This window comes from Corvus hawaiiensis, chromosome 3 (assembly GCF_020740725.1).
Source record: "Corvus hawaiiensis isolate bCorHaw1 chromosome 3, bCorHaw1.pri.cur, whole genome shotgun sequence".
Lineage (NCBI taxonomy): Eukaryota > Metazoa > Chordata > Aves > Passeriformes > Corvidae > Corvus > Corvus hawaiiensis.
In genome coordinates, this window is record NC_063215.1 from 81,694,073 (window position 1) to 81,712,348 (window position 18,276).

The 18,276-nt window shown below is 41.8% G+C and overlaps 1 long non-coding RNA gene across 3 annotated transcripts in view; it reads right to left on the minus strand.

Annotated features, from left to right (window-relative positions):
* Positions 1-4,302: 4,302 nt before the first annotated feature.
* Positions 4,303-18,276, minus strand: part of LOC125322950 — a 45,043-nt gene continuing 31,069 nt past the window's right edge. For all 3 annotated transcript variants that reach the window (XR_007202302.1, XR_007202303.1, XR_007202301.1), the window contains 2 exons: positions 13,946-14,011; positions 4,303-10,880 (listed from right to left, as the gene is read on the minus strand). This is a non-coding gene — a long non-coding RNA (uncharacterized LOC125322950). The remainder of the gene's footprint in view (positions 10,881-13,945; positions 14,012-18,276) is intronic.

The following is an 18,276-nucleotide window of genomic DNA, read 5'->3' on the forward strand; positions in this document are numbered from 1 at the left end:
GTTGGGTGTTGTATTAGTAGTAGTGATACAAATTTTGTAGTGCAATTGCTTTATTAACTCTAAGATTTTAGTATTTGTCATTTTAGAAAATGCCAGTGCACTTGCGTGCTCAGAGTATTGGCAGATGCTAGTACAAAACAGTCCTGGGCTACAGCTAAAAGCAAAGTCTAATTCCCTCACAGGCAGAAGCATATTCTGTAGGAGTGAAGGTTTTGAAGATTTTTCTGTGAAGTTCTACAAATTCTTTACTATGGGTGTGCAAAAAACAGTTTTTCAGAGTTTGGACACTTGTCCAAATTTGAGTAAATTATCAAGGGAAGAGCACAAGGCACAAATCTGGGAGCAAAGACATTACCCAGACAAATGTCAAGTCCCTGCATTAGAGCTTTAGACAGAATTTTTCCAAGAAAATGCTCCTTCATGTTTTAGCATGTATGCTTATTTTCCCTGTTCTCATGAATACATTCATCTGGTTTTGGACAGAACATTTCTAAAGATTACAATGTAAAATATGGATTTTGGGGGGGATAGAAAATTTCAGACCAGATTATTAAGGTAGGGTAAAATTATAAGTAAAGGAGGACTCAGAGTTTCCAGCTAAGGGAACTCTGTGCAAGTAGACACTTGCAGGGAATTGACTCTTCAACACAGAGGGAGAAGACAGTGAAACACTTGCAGGTGGAATAAAGAAACTTGCAGTTCTTTGATGAGAATATGGGTTTTCCTATATTGTCCCTCAAGCGTCCTGGCCATTGATTATCCCAGCCTATAAAAGTGTATAATCTCACCACTTCTCAACCTATAATTTCCCACAACACAAATATCATCATTTCCATTGGTAATTTGGGTTCTTCAGTTTGTGTTTGCTGTGTACCATTTTCAGTGCTTGACAGCAGAACAAGTGGTCAAAATAATAAAATAGATAACACAATCTGAATCTGGTCCCCTCTAGAGCAATCCAAGTTGAATTTCAGAATCCTCCTTCCTTCAGAGAGTAAGCCTGGCTATGTAGTGGGGAATGCATGTCTGATTTAGGTAAGGGAGCTGCACATAGGTGTGATTATTACCTTGTTCCCTATTATGATATTTTCCATCTTTCTACTGTTTCTTGGAATGGGCTGCAAACATCTAAGAAACATTCAGAAAGTGATGCCAGGGGTGTCATATAGTGTGCACACACACACACACACACACACACATATATATATATGTGTTCTTGCCCTTTGGAAGTCAGATTAGCAGGTCTTGGCTAGATGTGCTCACGCAATTGTTTTCATGGCACTGTCAGTGTGTGTCTCTTCTTTGGGCTTCTGTTCTAACTTTTGAAAAGCCTGCTCTGCTTACCTGCACATTCATGTGGATATGTTGAACTTTCTTGTACTATTAGGCATGAATTCCATAGTGCCTGGAGTAATTTCTTGTCCAGAGGATTAAAATTTTATAATGGGAAGTCTTCGGTGTTTAAAAACATTGTTATGCTTAGTACTGCTGCTTCCAGGTTTTCAGGTGCTCTGAGAGAGGAGGTGGCACTGGTCACAAATTGATTGTTGAGATGGCAGCTGAACCAAAGAGAAATGCAACAATTTGCCCATCATGAGGACTTTCCCTGGCTTTTAATCATGAAGAGACAGGCCTTTAGCTGGGATTTCCCAAAGGAGATTCATGTTACGGACCTAATAAATTTCATGTCAGTCAAGGAGTTGCTTGTAAATGTCACCCCTTAGATAGCCCTGCTCAAATGAGTCAGGAAACATGCTCACCCCCTCCTTCTCCCTTTCATTACTGCAGGTCAATAAAATGTTGAATAGTGTTTGTGAAAAAGCTGCAGAGTGATAGATCATCCACCAGAAACAGTGGTTATGCTACCCTGGCTTCACTGAAGTATTCTGTCAGGTGAAAATGCACAAATCTGAACCAGGACCTTCTGTGATTTGGCTGATGAAGTTCAGCTGAGGAAACATTTGCACATCCCTCTGCAGCAGCAATTCTTGGCTTCCTCTGCTCTGTTGTGCAAGGGTTTGGTGTATTTGCCTCCAGCAGTAACTGCATTTAAGTGGTAAATGAAATGACTCAAATACTGGGGACTGGGATGTATGCAGGTAATACCCTAGCCTATAGAATTATTTATGCTCTTCCCCGGGGTAGGGGAAATGGGAGTTATTTGTCTGCACATTTTTTAATTTGAAGAAAGATTTGGAGAATGTATATTCAAACCAATGGAGTAAGGGAAACTCCCTTTGTGGTATCTGTGGTCAGTGATGGAAAATTGAGCTTAGGAGAATTTTACAGTATTCTATGTAAGGGCTGCAATCTTGACAAGTTGACTTCTCCTGTAAGACAAATAATAATAACAATAACAATAATAATAATAATGATAATGATAATAATAATAATAATAAATTTCCTCTGTCCCTCAGTAAAAAGGAGAGTAAGTGGTCTTGACACATACATGCTCCTAGCACTTGGAAGCAAACACAAGGAAGTGTCTGCTTCTGAGCCATTGAGGTCTTCTAACCTTCAGCAGTGGCAGATCAAAGACCATGAGGGAAACAGACTGCAGGTGCCAGTCAGGGCAGGTTTCATCTTGTCACAGCACTCTGGGAAGAGGCATTTGCTAATGTCTGTTAATCTCATGGCACGCCAAATGAGAAAGACAGAAAAAAATTGCCATAAATTCTTCCCTTTCCCAAGCAACCCACACCCAAGCTCAGGGTGGCTGCACAAAGGCTTGCTGACTTCCTCTAGAAGGGAGAGCAGTGTGGGAGCCTGTGCCTGCCCTGGGGTGGCAGGGCAGATCTGGGGTCACCCTGCAGGAGGAGTGTCTGGCTCTGTCAGGGAATAAGGGTTGAAGCAGCCGCAGAAGCAGCAATGCACTGGAGGTGGTGAAAGCAGCAGTAGCTGAGACCATGAGAAGAAAATTCTTCCAATGAAGAAAGTCTAAAGTCCATCCTGGCTGTTGTTGTCTCCCAAAGAAACACTCACTCTGCAGCCAAGGAGGAAGCTTAAAATGCTGTGCAGTGCCATGGGGAAGAGGCAGCAGCAGTGGAGGTAACAGGGTCTTTACCAGATGCAGGGAAAAGACAGGATTATGCACAGCTTACGGCGCTGTAGGGGATGTCTTTGGCCAAAAGCCAGATTTGCCCCTATCTTTCTTTTGAGGTGTAAATGGCATGCAAGGAGGCTTCTCCCAGTGGCTTCTCTGTGAAGATAAATAACCTGATCCCCTGGTTATTATCCCCCTTGCTCTCCTCCCTTTCCCCCTGACTGACTTTGATTATTGTAACTTTACATGCGCTTTTAATTTGCGTGCAGGCAAGTACAAAGGCACAACCGGATATACCTGTTATTTGCCAATGACCTGAAAGAGCATAGTTTATGTTAAGCCTTGGGTTATGGTAAGGTTTGCACGCGATTCCTCAATATACATGCTGCAGGCAACTGATGGATGGAGGTGATGGAGGGTGGAGGAAAGTTTTAAAGTGACAGAAACTGATTTGGTTCTTAATCCACCATTTACGCAAAGGCCTCTATTGCAATTTTGTGTAGAGACCAAGTCCTTGCCCTTTCTTCAGGCAAGGAATGTATGATCACATTATCCAGGCTGTAGTTTGTTCACGGCTGCACCTGCGACTGATCGTGAATGCTTTATGAAAATTAGGCAAAAAAGACAGGTAGGACATTTACACCTGCCTGTGTGTACATATCCTTGCATGGCAGGCAGAAGATTGGAAGTGGGGGAAGAAGCTACAAATGAGAAATTTCATGGCAGCAGAGTCAGTGCAGAGCGTTCAGGGATGCAGCTCAACTGAGGTGTGGGGGCCTGGATAGAGAGGGGATCTACATTTTGGTGCATGAGACTCAGCCCCCACACAGTTTGGAGAAGTTTCATTTGACCTTGACTCCCTCAGCAAGATATAAGGTTATCCATCCCTCATGGGTTGCATAGTTACAGCAGAAGACACGTAGTTACAGCAAGGACATGTGGGATCCAGTGCTCAGCCCACACACTGACTTGCTCACTCCACAGGGAAAGCCTAGTGATGTTTGCTAAAAATTTCTTTTCAGTGATTTCACATCAAATCAGCTAGATCTTCAAGCAGAAAGGAAGCGTCTTTATCTGCCAGACAAATTAACTTTTAGGTCTTAAACTTCAGTGGTTTTATTACTGGTATGTGTTGTAACCTAGTGTTAAAGGCTGCACCAGAGGAATTAATTACGCATTTCGTTTGGAGGTTCAGGAGAGAGAAAGGATCCCGCTCATTCTCAGCTCCACCTCTTATCTCCAGGGAGCTGAAAGCAACATGAGTTAAATGAAGCTTTATGGGATTTAAAGCACAGGTCTTCTACTCACACTTCTCTCAGAAACAGAGGGACAAGGTACAGAAAGTCAAGTGCTACTCTTACAAATGAGGACATCATAAAGTGATTGTTAAAATGACAGAAAACAAGATGGACCTATTGTTACAAGACCTCTGTAAGTTTGCAGTTCTGGACATAAGCACATTTAATCTTTTTTTTTTGCCTCAGCTTCCCCCTAAAATTGGGAGTGGTCACTGTGTGTGGATCTGCCCAATATCTATTCTACTGTTCTCTAGCTTAAGATACACCTTGTACAGCCAGCATCCAGGAAAATGATGTTTACATTTGTAGGACAGCAACTGAGTGACTGAGTTTTTACTCATGTTTTTAAGTCCAACAATGCAACTCTTCCACCTTCACAAGCCCACAGTCATCAGGCAGCCATGGTCCACTTGCAAAAAGCATTTATCTGAATCAGCTTTCAAAATAAATCCATTTGATTTTCCCTCCTCTCCTCTGCTATTTTTTTGCTTCTTGCCTGCAACCCTCCTTATCTGCCCTTTTGAGGAATTGGGTTTATTTTGAAAATGCTTTTTTTCCTTATTAGTTTACCATTTACCCTGTTTTTCAGTTCTAAGAATCTAAAATACGTAACAGTTTTGCATATCCACATTGTAGTTCTTTCCCATTTGTCTTGATACTTTATATGAGGGTAGAAAACTCACATCTAGCAGCAACTTCGCAGAAGCTGTGAACTTTTAAACACATAGTTAATCTTTCTGTGGTCAATATATTTATAAAAATGTAAAAGTCTATATAGGTTTGTTCTGAGGAAGAAAGATTTTCATTAAAAAAAACACAACCAAAATCCAACCAAACAAAAAAACCCCAACACATATTGCAGACCACAACCTGATTTTTTAGTAAGTGTAGCAAAATTACCTAATGTTGCTGTAAGCACTGATGCACAAAAAAACCCCAAAAAACCAAAACCACCACCACCATCCCCCCTCAAAAAAACCCCCAAAAACCAAAACAAAAAAAAACCCCAAAAAACCAAAAAACCAAACCAACCTTGAAGTGTTTTGCACTTAGAAACTTGAAAGAGTGTGAAACTGTCTGCTCCAGCCCTGGAATAAAGCATTCACAACATCCAACCCCATTGTGATGGGGTTAAACAGTTGGGAAAGGGTTACAGGTTGCCTGCTTGTCACTTGATTCATCAGGGGTTTAGGGGAAGATGTGTGCCCTTTTTCTGGCATGGAAAGCCTGGGAGCCCCTGCAGCTGGCTTTGGATGAGGGAATAGCTTTGCTTTGTGTTACTATATGAATCTGATGTTTGGATAATAAACTATGTCCTGGAGCGAAAGCTGAAGAAGACTTGGGTATTTCTGTGCCTTGACCTTTCCCTTCCCCCTGGGCAAGAAAGCCCACCAGCACACAGGCTGTGAAAGAGCATGTGACAGGCATAGTAAAATATTTTCCTTTTCCTTCATTAAAGTAATCCTGGCTTATGTTATCGAAAGAGAAGTGTGAGAAGGCAGATATGAAGAAGTTGTAAAGAGGCAGTAGGCGTACATTTCACTTGTTCATGCAAGAGAAAGTCTTACTGAAGACAAAAAGTAGATGAAAGTAGAGTGATTGAGATTAGTTCAGGATATCTATCTAATACTCAGCCATTTGCATTGGATCAGGTTGCAAAGCCGTGGCTGCTGGAGCATGATTTATGCCTTCTGTCTTCAGAAAATACTAAATTCTCAGATAAGAAACCTGACATCAGATTAGGGGGACAAGCCAATTATTGTCATCTTCAGCTGGATAAGGATCACAGAAATGGATGCCAAGTCTGAAACAATACAAGTGTAAAATAGGGTAGCAGTAACAATCTGATGCAGTTTCCAAAGTGGGCAGAGCTCTGCCTGCATGGCACTTACTGCTGTGGAGATAAGTGGGAAGTCACTCCCAGAAGAGTGCATAGGCTAGGGGAGAGAGAGGAGGGAGGTGCAGATAATTTAGTAGGTGTGACTAAGGATTGCTTGCAGCACACAAACAGCATCACTGTTTATATACTGCCTGCAGAAAAAGTGATTGTGCCAATCTTATATTAAACATTTTTGCATGGCAGCAGGTTTTGAAAAATCTTGACAAGTTCTATATTTTCTAAATTATCCCATTGACTTAAGCGGCATAACATTTTCTTTAAAGTTATTCCAATCAAGAGAAACGATGGGCCATTTGATTTAAGTCATTGTTTTCACATTGATTCAAGTCAGAGAGGAGGGCTTCAGCAGGCTGCAAGCATGGGAAACAAGCTTAGTATCCCAGGTGATTTGGGTATGCTGCAGAGAAGGCTGGACACCAACAAGATGAAGTAATAGCAGTGCAGAGAACTAGATACAAATGATATTGGTTCATGGTGCCTATCTGATAGTCAGTAGTTTCAATACTCATGTCCCTGAGTGGCAACCTTGCCTGAGAAGGCAGCCTCTGCACAAGCATCAGGCAACTTTGTCAAATTTAATTAATGAATGCACTGTATTCAAGAGATGCCTGTAGCAAAGCTTAAGAGATGGAAACCCTTCGGCTTGCTTAGGCTGATAAGGACTTCATTATTTAGGTGGAGGTCTTAAAAAGTAATGAGGACCGAAGCTGTCTTTTCTAGCTCCTGTGGATGCCTGGCCAAAACTTACATGATCACCACACAAGATTTAAACGTAAGAAGAACTTGGTACCAAGACAGCACTGGAAAAGGCTCCTGTTGGTGGTTTGGCAAGTTAGAAAAATGTTTCTCTGCTGTTGTCGTGTACATGGTTCTACCTTGTTTTTATTGGTGTGAATGAGTTTGACTGTGGCTCATTTCTGGATTGTTGTGGCCTGTGGTGTCTTTGCAGAGCAGGGATGATGGCAGCCCTGGTACACTTTAGTGCACTTTAATACACTTTTACCAAACACTGCAGGTGGAAGCAGCCAGGGGTCTGCCTGCTCTGTGCTAGCCCATACATATTTTCTCTTGCAGAGTTCTGAAGCTGACTCGTTTTTGTCCTGGTAATGTCACTCATATCTGAGTGCTTTTTCAATCCTATTAGTTGACAATCTTGTTAAATGATTTTACTGTGATTTTTAATGTTCACATTGATGAGCAGTCCTCCTTTCCGGTAACGTTAACAACTGCAACCCCTTCATTTAACTCTCCTTCAAGCTCTTAATTGTTGGAAGCCAAAGTAGCACAGCATGCACACTCCTCTAAAGCCAGTCATCTCCCAGCATGCTGAGATGTAGGATCCATGGATGGATAGTAATGCCACCTCAATGTGCTGTCAGATCATCTGGAACAATAAACTTGTTCTATCACAGTTTTTACACTTTATGCCAACTGCCTAAGGAGATGTGATACCCATAAGAGCAGTATGAAAAGAAATCCTGTCTAGTCTGGCATTAACTCTGCACAGGTGACCATGTATCTGTAGAGTAATCTGGACTAATCTGAACTGACAGAACAAGTTTGTGGCAGTTTTGCGTAGCCCAGGTATTTTAGACATATACTCCAGGTAAGCTTGGCTTGTGGAGTTGCATTACTGAGCTGTTGCCTGACTTGTGCTGTATGGAGCATAATTCTTACTCTTCCATCAAGGTCAGCTGAAATCATTATTTCAACAGGTAAGTATATGGATTCTGTTTATTAAGCCAACATTGGACATTTAGAAAAGAGTTCCTTCCTGTGGTGTTAATGTACCCCTCCTCAACATACTTTGCTCTGCAGTATCCTTGTTACACATTGCAGGATGAATTTTGACTGGGCTCTTCCCTATTTGGTCTTGATTTAAGATTAGGCAACTGTCGAGATTATACAGCAAACCAGTTTGCAATAAGTATAAGTAACTCTGTCAATCCATTGTGCTAACTATAGAAGAACAATTTAAGTGTAAGGAGTTACTTACATCTAAATTCCAGCCAGAATCTGAAATAAATCACATAGGGACACAGATGTATTTGCATAAGTGTACACAGATCATAGTGATAATGATGTGAACAACATTTTTTTCTCAGCTACTCACAGACCCTTTCGCAATCATTTCTAAGCACAGAACTACAGCACATTTGTGAGGTGGGTAATTATTAAAATTCCATTTTAGAGAGCCAAACAGTGAAACAACATGATTAGGGACTTTCCAGAGGCCATCCCTGCCATTTTTTACTTGTTTGGCAATAAAATCAAATTTAATTACTTCTGTTCCTGTACTTTATCAACAGACTTATGTTCTTTTTTCATGCTCTTGTCTGGCATTACCTGTTATACCTAGTATCTTTTTAGATTCAGGCATAACCTTGCTAAGTGTTTCCACAGATGGATAACATTTGACAGACATTTTTCATCTTACTAAGAAAATGTGAGAGAAAATCCCAACATCTTCTATACCAGGAGAAATACATGCACCTGCTTCTGCTGATTCCCAAACCTTGTTTTGACAAGTCAGACCTGTATTAATATGAGCTGGGCTCCACACTCCCTTCCATCTTAATGCCAAGCACTGAGGCTGGCTGATGATACCGGCTCACCCTACTTGAAATATTTTCTTGGCACCTCTTATCAACCCCTTTGGGAAATCTGTCAACAAAACACAGATATAAAACACCAAACATGGCAGGAAAATAATTGTGGCAAAAAATAGTCAACTCCACACGTGGTCAGAGAGAGCATCTTTTGTTACACCTGTCAGGTGCCATCTGGGACTAACAGCTCCAACTCTGCTGTGGATGTGGTCATGCCCTGGCTCATGGGAGGGGAAACCCATGCATGGTTCACCTGCTGAGGCCTGGAGACACACCTTGGCTGCAGGTGCATGGCTCGCAGTACCAGCAAAGCATGCATGAGCATCCAGAGGACATGGAGCACCCCATTGGGACCCCATGTTCCTTGGCTTTGTGTCCCCATGCACAAGGCGGAGCGAGCAGCCTAGGAGGTCAAGTGGCTGAAAATTACAGCTGGAAATTGCCAAGAAGAAGAATTACAGATCTGGAGCCATGGAGGGCTGAGGAGAATCTCCAAGGATAACACAGACCACCCTGTTGTTGCCAAACGTGGATCAAATATGCTTCTAATGCTTCCAGCAGATGTGTGTCTGAGCTCTACTGAAAACCTTTCCCTCTGGAGATCCCACTCTGTCCTTTGACAGTACATCTGGGGCTTTGTTGCCCTTTGTCAAATGTCATGCTTCGGATTTCCTTCTTGCAGTTCAGACACATCATGTTTTATTCATTAAGGATACAGCGAATAAGTTCTTCTGTCTACAGTCTTGTATATGTTTGAAGTCTGACATGGTGTCTCCCCTTAGTTTTCTTTAGATAGAGCCCACCAGTCTTCTTGTAAATTATAGCTCCCAGAGTTATGGTGATTCTTGTTCATTTTTTCTCCAGGCACCTTGCTATTCCCCCATGTTACTCTTGACCTAAAATAGAACAGAGTATTCAAAAAAGTACAAGTGAGTAGAACAAAAATATTTTGTTCTTTTAAGGTAAATCTTGCGACAATCGCTCCAGGATTGCTATTTGTATTAGCTTGTGGCTTTCTTTTCCAAGCAGGAAGGATTTTCTTTTCAATATTAAGTGTCTTGAGGAAAGATCTAGTGAGGTAATGAAAAAAGTTGAATAAATGCAGTGTGAAGTATAATAGTTAAATATGTGGATGTGTAACTCCCTTTGATTTTCATTGTTTTTATTAGTTTTATTATCATAACAATGTTGTGATAATTAAAAGTCTTCCCTGTTTCCATGGGAATGACACAGGGGTTTATGTGTCCCCAGGAGCAGCTATTTCTACTTTAGCAGAAGCTATTTTTATCATCTTCTTGGAAAACACTTCATTTATTCCTGACTTCTCATTCTCATCTCCCAGCAAGTCTATTTTGATGCTTGAAAAAAATACAGCAGTGTTTATTTGGGTAGAGTATACAGTAAGATCATCTTCATCAAAATTATCTTTCATTTCTTTCCTTCAGCATCTGTCCATTCCATCGCTTCAGAAAATGTCTCTGGTATTTCAGTGGCATATCTTCTGTCATTCAAAGTAGCCATGCTGTTTGGGACAGAAAGTAGAAAGAGGGCAATTTTGTAAACTGGGCAGATGTGAAAGACTCTAATGCAGAAATCAATTCCTGCTAGGATAAATTCCCTCTCTGAAGCTGCTGGAAGTGCAGTAGCTCCCCATCCATGGTAAACATCTCTGCTCATAGCAGATGTGGAGGACTCATTTAATTACTGCGCCCAGTTATCAGATACTTTCCCTATTAACCACATGAAATGTGGGATTGTTGTGGGATTTAGTGGAGTTACAAGGCATTTCTGTATTCCAATAAGGTTCTTCATGTGTTCCTCACAAGTCTGTGGCTTGGCATATGCAGTAGCATTTCTTTTGACTTGGACTTTCTTCGGGGCAGTTGGGAGGATCTCTGTGACAGCAGACCAGTTTTCCATGGTATATGTGGCTGATTCCCTGATTTTCACCAACATTTTCTTCTGTGACAAAGCTGATGTCTTCTAGCATGAGAGGCATACACTGCAATGAGAGCACCAGCTTGGAAAGACTGTGAGTAAGAATGAAGACAAGAATCATTAGTAGAGAACGTTACACAAAAAAAACCACCACAAAATACTTGGCTATGGTGTGGAACGTTGAAACGATTAAAAAGTGAGATGTGTCATTTTTTTTCTTCCAGCAACATGCAGCATGTGTTTCCCATGTCTCATATTACAAGCAAATGTGAACTGAGGGTTTATGGTAATACCACCTAGGAAGTATGATATCATCTTTCCCACAGGTGGTAAGTCAGTTTTCCAAGGTGTGTTTACATGGAGCACTTCAGAGCACTAGCACATACACAAGATACTTAAGCAATATCTGTAATTACGGCAGAGTTTGAGGAATAAACACTGTCTAGCCAGGTATGACTTGTAAAACACCTTATGGCCAAATATGTGATGTCATTCATATTATCTTGGTAAATACTTGTTGGGGCATGAATTCAACTGAAATTAAATGAAGCTGATAATGTGGTTTATAAGTGTGAGCACGTAGAACTTTTGTAATCAGACTAGTTGTTAATAAGATAAATAACATGATAGTGCAGAAGCAAATTTGCTTGTATTTTGACATTTATAAATCCCGTGTTTCCGGATGATGGTCTGTTTTTATCTAAATTGTAAACCACAAACATAACAAATTGTACAAGATTACTAGAGGAAAAGTGACAAACATTACCATCAGTCACATGCCCAACTTGATACATTTATTTTCCTTTTGGGTCATCAAAGGACTGAATACCAAAGATTGTTACGATTACTAAACTATTAGCTTCCTTTTATATTCTTTTATTTGTGTTTATTGAAACAATTTCATGAAGTTTAACGGGCTGGCAATGGCTCTTGCCAGCTAAATCTGTTTGCTATTTGTTATTTTTTTACATTGGAAGCTCATATATAAAAAATGTGCTTAGAAGGTGTTAAATGGTGTAAAACCATATCTCTGTATGTCACTTCAGTTCCAGTGCCAGCTCCAGGACAGATTCACGGCTGTCTTTCTCTAGGACCTGGGATATTTTTGTCAGAAAATGGTACAGAAGGGTAAGACTTTATGTCCTATTGCCATTGCAGTACTGGTCTCTCACTTTACTTTTCATTGTTGTTTTTTCACAGTCTGATCCCATTCAAGTGGCTTAGCAGATGTGCTTGACCACCTACAGCCTTTTTGGACTGTTTTCCTTCCTGGCTTTTCAAGCTCAGCTGTTCATGAAATCTGAACTATGTGTTGATCTCTGAGGCTGTTCCAACTTCCCTTAATGCAGCAATTATTTCAAAGAAGTAGGCAGCAGTCCTGCAAAATATTTGTCCACATTTCTCTTGGATGCTTTCCTTTAGTGAGCAGATGAGAAGAGTGTCTGGTTTAATCCAGTTTCCTGGGGAGGCAAAGCAAGTGCAATACTTGCTGTCTGAACATATGTGTGTGCCTCAATGACCCACAAACAGCTTTTGAACCCACTGGCCTCTCTAAACTAGAGGAATTGAGATCCCCAGGGTCCTGGAATTCCTATAAACTTCAGTCAAACTGAACAGAAGAGTGATGTATCCTCAGAGGTTTGCTGAAGGGCGTACTTCATCACAAGCTCATCCTTTAATAGACAATTCAGCCACAAGACCCTAATCCACAGGGGCAGGTTCAGTAGTTTCACTGATCACAGCATGCTGAGTAGTTTACATCCCTTGGCCAGAAGTGAAGCGATGCTCTTGTGGGTGCAAAAGTCTTGAATTTTATTAAATACCTTTCAGAGCATATTTCTCTTCACTTCCATCTCTCTCTCTTGATAAATTTGTTTTCTGGTCGTTTTATGCATCATGGAGCCCCACAGGGCTTGATACTGCACCTACTTTTTATGCATATATATATATTGCTTCTCAGTGCAGCTTTTCACTACAGGGCTACAAGGCATTGCTACATTCATCATTCTTCAGCACTTCTCCTTTCCTGATGTGTCACATTCTCCTTGTTCATGCTGTGTTCAAGAGAGAACATTGATAGCACACAAGTTTTTGATCAAAAAAAGTACTGAACAAAACCAAAGTGATATTTTGCCAGTTTTGTTGTTTATGTGTTATTTATAGTGTCTATTTATAAACTCTTTAATCTGTAGCACTGTTACATTGCTGGTCTTCCTTTTCCTTCTTCTCTCCAAGGAGAAGACCTGTCAGCCAGGTCTTTAGGCATGGCTCTTCCCAGTGGAAGCCTCAGGCCTAGCTGGATCCCCAGAGAGGTCTGAACCTCATCCCCTCCCAGTGGTGTGGTGGGGGCTGCACCAGAGCTCAGCGCCAGAAGGGGCTGGCCTGGGGACAGACAGGGTGGGGATGCCCACCTTGGCATGCCAGTACAAGCTGGTGTTGCAGAAGGCCTTGGGCAGAGAGAGGACCTTGCAACCATGCAGGGGCAGGCTGCTTCCTAGGATCATTTGTGCCTTTTCTAAGCTATTTAGTCTGCATATTTTGGGTACCATGAATATGCATACTCAGGACTTGGCCATTGGCTTGGGTTTCCAAAGCAGGTGGTTTATCTGAAATCTGTCACAGTCAGCCCAGTCTTTTTTCCTCATGGCCTCAGACTAGTCAATCCCAGCTCCTGTTTAGTACAGTTGATACAACTTGCTTCTTGCTGGAGGAGCAAGAAACTTGTAAGCAGCTATTAGGGAGAGATTTGCTGCCAGAACTCCTGCTCTCAGTCTTTTTGACCACTACATGTGACAAAGTCAGTAGGGATCCAGATCTAGACCCATTCAGCTCATCTACATTTCTTTATGAGAAAACCATCTCTTTCTGCCCTTACTTTCTTATTACACCTTCAGAAGTAGGTGAATTGTTTCTAGTTTCAGATGAAGCATTTGGTTTTTGCATTATAAAACAATATAAGAGACCTCTCCAACTCACTGACATTGCTCAAAGGGATGGAGTGACTCTTGGAGGAAAGATAAAGTACCCTGAGCTGTGGAGAATCCAAGTATTTCAGTTTTTGTAATTTGTGCCTCTCCAAAAATTATGTGCATTGCCTGAATGCGACATTTGGGTCCACTTTCCTGCAAAAGTTTTTGAGATGAGGATTCCCACTTACAGCAAGTTTTATACCATGTAGTATGACCCATTCATAGCAGTCTTCAGTTCTTCAGTCATTTCATATCTGTAATATGGGAAATAAGATTTTGCAGTGAAAAGTATGAAACAAACAATGACATTTGAAATCTGAGTCTCTGCTTTCACTAGAACAAAGCTTGTATTCTCCTTGGGCCAGTGTAATCACTATTTCTTTTAGGAAATACATTTCTTAGATGTATTTGAAATGGTAATGTTGAAACCTAACAATAACTAAAGAAATGTGTTTGAAAGATAATGATTTGCACAACTCTGCAACATTCGCCGTCAGCAATGCTTTAGAAGAGGAGTAAAATTTCTAACTTGAAAGGAAAGGAGGCAGCACTGGATTTAGAAGCATTTTAAGGTGACTAAATGAATTACTCCTGTTTCATCTATTGACATGTGAGGTGGGAGCTGCTTTTGTTAGTGACTGACAGCACAGAGACAGAGTCACCCAGGAAAGCACCTGATAGTCTAATTTACTTATTGCCTTCCTCAACCTGACAACCGAGAAGTCTATAAGCAAACAATTTTCTAAGGATGCCTCAGGCTGATGCATAAAAAAAGCTGGCTTTGTCTGGAACATGCTTGGTCCAGCCATTTGATCTCCATGTCTTCAGATATTCCTCACCAGGTATGATGTGTCAGTCCTGTTCTGACTGCAGAGGTAGGAAAGCTTCCCTAGTTTCCCCTTCTAGCACATGAAGAGTAGGAAGAGGCTGCTCTTGCCTTCTTCAATGAATCCAAGCTTCCATAGAGAATGAAAAGATTGACGCTTTTTCATTTGGGATGGCATAGGCAAAAGGGAAAGTGTAAAATTGGACAACAGGGTAAAGTACTTAGAGCAGTTAGATGTGTTGCTTTTATTACCTTTCTCACAACACATGAGCAAGGGAGATGAAATATGAGCAAATTCCAAACGGATTAAAGGAAATGCATTTTATGTAACATACAGCTGGAGCTTGAGACTCATTGCCAAGAAATAACAGCTAGACTCAGGAATGAGCAAGACTGGGAAGAGAACTGGGTACTTCTGTGAGTAGCGGGAATTTCAGAAGTACTTTGAAAGGGCTCAAAAACAGGTTTAGAAGGAATGTAAAACCCAAGATACTTGTGAAATTTGCACGAGTCAACCCCCTCAGCTTTAAACATACAAAGTCAATGTTCTTCATAGTTTGATCTTTTGAGCCTGTAGGTAAACATCCCTGTCAAACCTCATTGGTGTTAATTTTCCCATGTATCGAGAGTGTGCATAGCTGCTATCGGGTGCTGCAGTTACACAGACAACACTTGTCAATGTCTAGTCTGGGTTTTTCCAGTCTTTGGGTTTTCACTGTGATCTCCAAGGGATAATTCAGCCTCTCCTTTCTCTTCAAGATTTTAGACAAGTGAGAGAGCCTGTTTCCCTGTAGGAAATGTTTGCCTGGGGGATTTATTTGAGCAAGCCCTGAATGCTCATAACATCAAGTAAGTTTTGAACAGAACAGGATTCTTGTGGCTGGTCATGATTGGTACACTAGTTGTTCCCCTCCAGATCTAAGTGTTCCTTCTTCAAAAAGGAGGATTCTTTTACTTGCTGGATCAGAGGATCACAGAGTATTCTGAATTGGATGGGACCCATTAGGATCATTAGTCCAACCCCTGGCCCTGCACAGGACAACCCTAAGAATCACACTGTATCGCCTCTGATAATTGCAGAAGAGGAGATTTATCGATATGTTATTTTGTTCCCATAAAGATGTCAGCCTGCAAGTTTCCTCTCCCTCTGGGTGATCGTATGGTCACTGTTTGCACATTTCCAGCAATTTTTATCTCCTCAGGGCATGTCTCTTTTGAAGGCAGGGTGGTGTCAGGAGGTTAAGAAGGAATCTACAGGTAAGGTAAAGTTCTTGTAGGAGACAAAGGACCTGGCTGTTGTCTCCATGTCCTTCTGGTAAGACAAGAGGGAAGAGTCGAGCGATGTAGACCCACAGTTTTATCATCTGTGTCACCCACATTGTGAAAACCAGATCCACGAGCAAGGAAAGAAGAGGAAACCTTGCTTTGTCATGTGGGAAAAAATGCTTAGCAAATCACAGTGAGGCATTTCAGACTATCTTCTTATTTATTCTTAAAACAGTTTTATTTCTTTTTAACATTAGCCATCAAACAAAATGTTTGAAGTTTTTAAGGAGCACAGTTACTTTTTGCTTTGTAAATAAGAGGCTAACTTATTCAACTGTAGCTGTCTTTGTGATCTGTTTTTTGATTCAATGGAAAAGTGATGACAGGTGTTGTCATGCAGTAATTAATTCTTTCAGTATAACTATCCAGGCTCTTGAATGATTTATTTCGTGTAAAGTATTTGGCAAAAATGGAATCAACTTAATCTGTTTAAACAACAAGAGAAAATTATTAAACTAAACCTTCCAGGCTGCCTGCCTGGATACTGTGGGTTGGAAGGCAGCACCTCACCACTACAGTGAGAGGTGCAGAACCAATTAAACTGATCCTGGAAAAGGTCTCATAATGAGCAATTTTCTCAGTGAGAAGAATGACAGCCCTTCTTTTAGGTCCGCACCAAAACCATAGAATCATAGAATTATAGAATAGTTTAGGTTGGAAAAGATCTCTAAAATTTTCAAGTTCAACCTTTAACCCAGCATTGCCAAGTTCACCACTAAACCATGTCCCTAAGTGCCACGCCTACACATCTTTTAAATACCTCCAGGGATGGTGACTCAACCACTTCCCTGGACAGCTCATTCCAGTGATTGACAGCCCTTTCTGAGAATAAATTCTTCTCACATCCAATCTAAATCTCCCCTGGAGCAACTTGAGGCCATTTCCTCTTGTCCTATCTCTTGTTACTTGGGAGAAGAGATGAAGCCCCATCTCACTACTGCCTCCTTTCAGGCAGTTCTGGAGAGTGATAGGGTCTCCCATGAGCCTCCTTTTCTTCAGGCTAAGCACCCCCAGCTCCCTCAGCCACTCCTCATAGGACTTGTGCTCCAGACCCTTCCCCAGCTCCATTGCCCTTCTCTGGACACACTCCAGCACCTCAATGTCCTTCTTGTAGTGAGGGGTCCAGAGCTGGACGCAGCACTCAGCGTGTGGCCTCACCAGTGCCATGTACAGGGGGACAATCCCTGCTGTGGTCCTGCTGCCCACACTATTGCTGATACCGGCCAGGATGCCACTGGCATTCTTGGCCACCTGAGCACACGCTGGGTTATGGTCAGTGGCTGTTGACCAGCACCCCCAGGTCCTTCTCCTCCAGGCAGCCCGGCACTTGGCCTAAGTGAACCTCTTACCATTGGTGTCACCCAATAGATCCAGCCTGTCCCAATCCCTCTGCAGAGCCTTCCTGACATCCAGCAGATCAACACTCCTGTCCAGCTTGGTGTTGACTGCAAACTGAGGGTGCACTCCATCCTCTCGTCCAGGTTGTTGATAAGGATATTAAACAGGACTGGCTGTAGCACTGAGCCCTGGGGAGCACCACTTGTGACCAGCTTCCAGCTGGATGTGACTCCGTTCCCCACCACTCTCTGGGCCAGGGCATTCAGCCAGTTTCTTACCCAGCAAACAGTGTATTTGTCCAATTCAAGAGCAGATGCTTTCTCCAGGAGAGTGCTGCAGGAAATGGTATCTAATTCTTTACCACAGTCTAGGTAGACAACATCCTGTCCTGGTCTTGGCTGAGACAGAGTTAATTTTCTTCCTGATAGCTGGTACAGTGATGTGGTTTGGATTTGGGATGAGAATTATCTCGGTAACACACTGACGGTTTAGTTGTTACTATGGAGTGCTTACTCTAACTCAAGGAATTCTCAGTTTCCCATGCTCTGCAAGTGAGGAGGTGCACAGGAAGCTGGGAGGGAGCATGGCCAGGACAGCTGACCTGACCTGTCAAAAGGGATATTCCATGCCAGAGAATGCCATGCCCCATATATAAACTGGGGGTGTTACCTGGAATTGGGTTGGTGGCTGCTTGGGGAATGGCTGAGCATCAGTCAGAAGCTGGTGAGTAATTGTATTGTGCATTGCTTGGCTTTTGACTCTTACTCCTTTCTCTCTGTATGTTATCTCCCTTTTCATTACTGTTATTACTAGCATTAGTGTATTTTATTTTATTTCAATTATTAAACTGTTCTTAGCCCGTGAAGTTCTACTTTTGTTTCCTGATTCTGCTGCCCATCCCACTGGGGTGGGGAAAGTGAGCCAGTGTCTGTGTGATACTTAGTTGCCAGCTGGGGTTAAACCATGACGCATCCACAAGGTTTGTGGATCCATCATTGTTCTCGTTCTTATTGTTGGTTTTCACTGCAT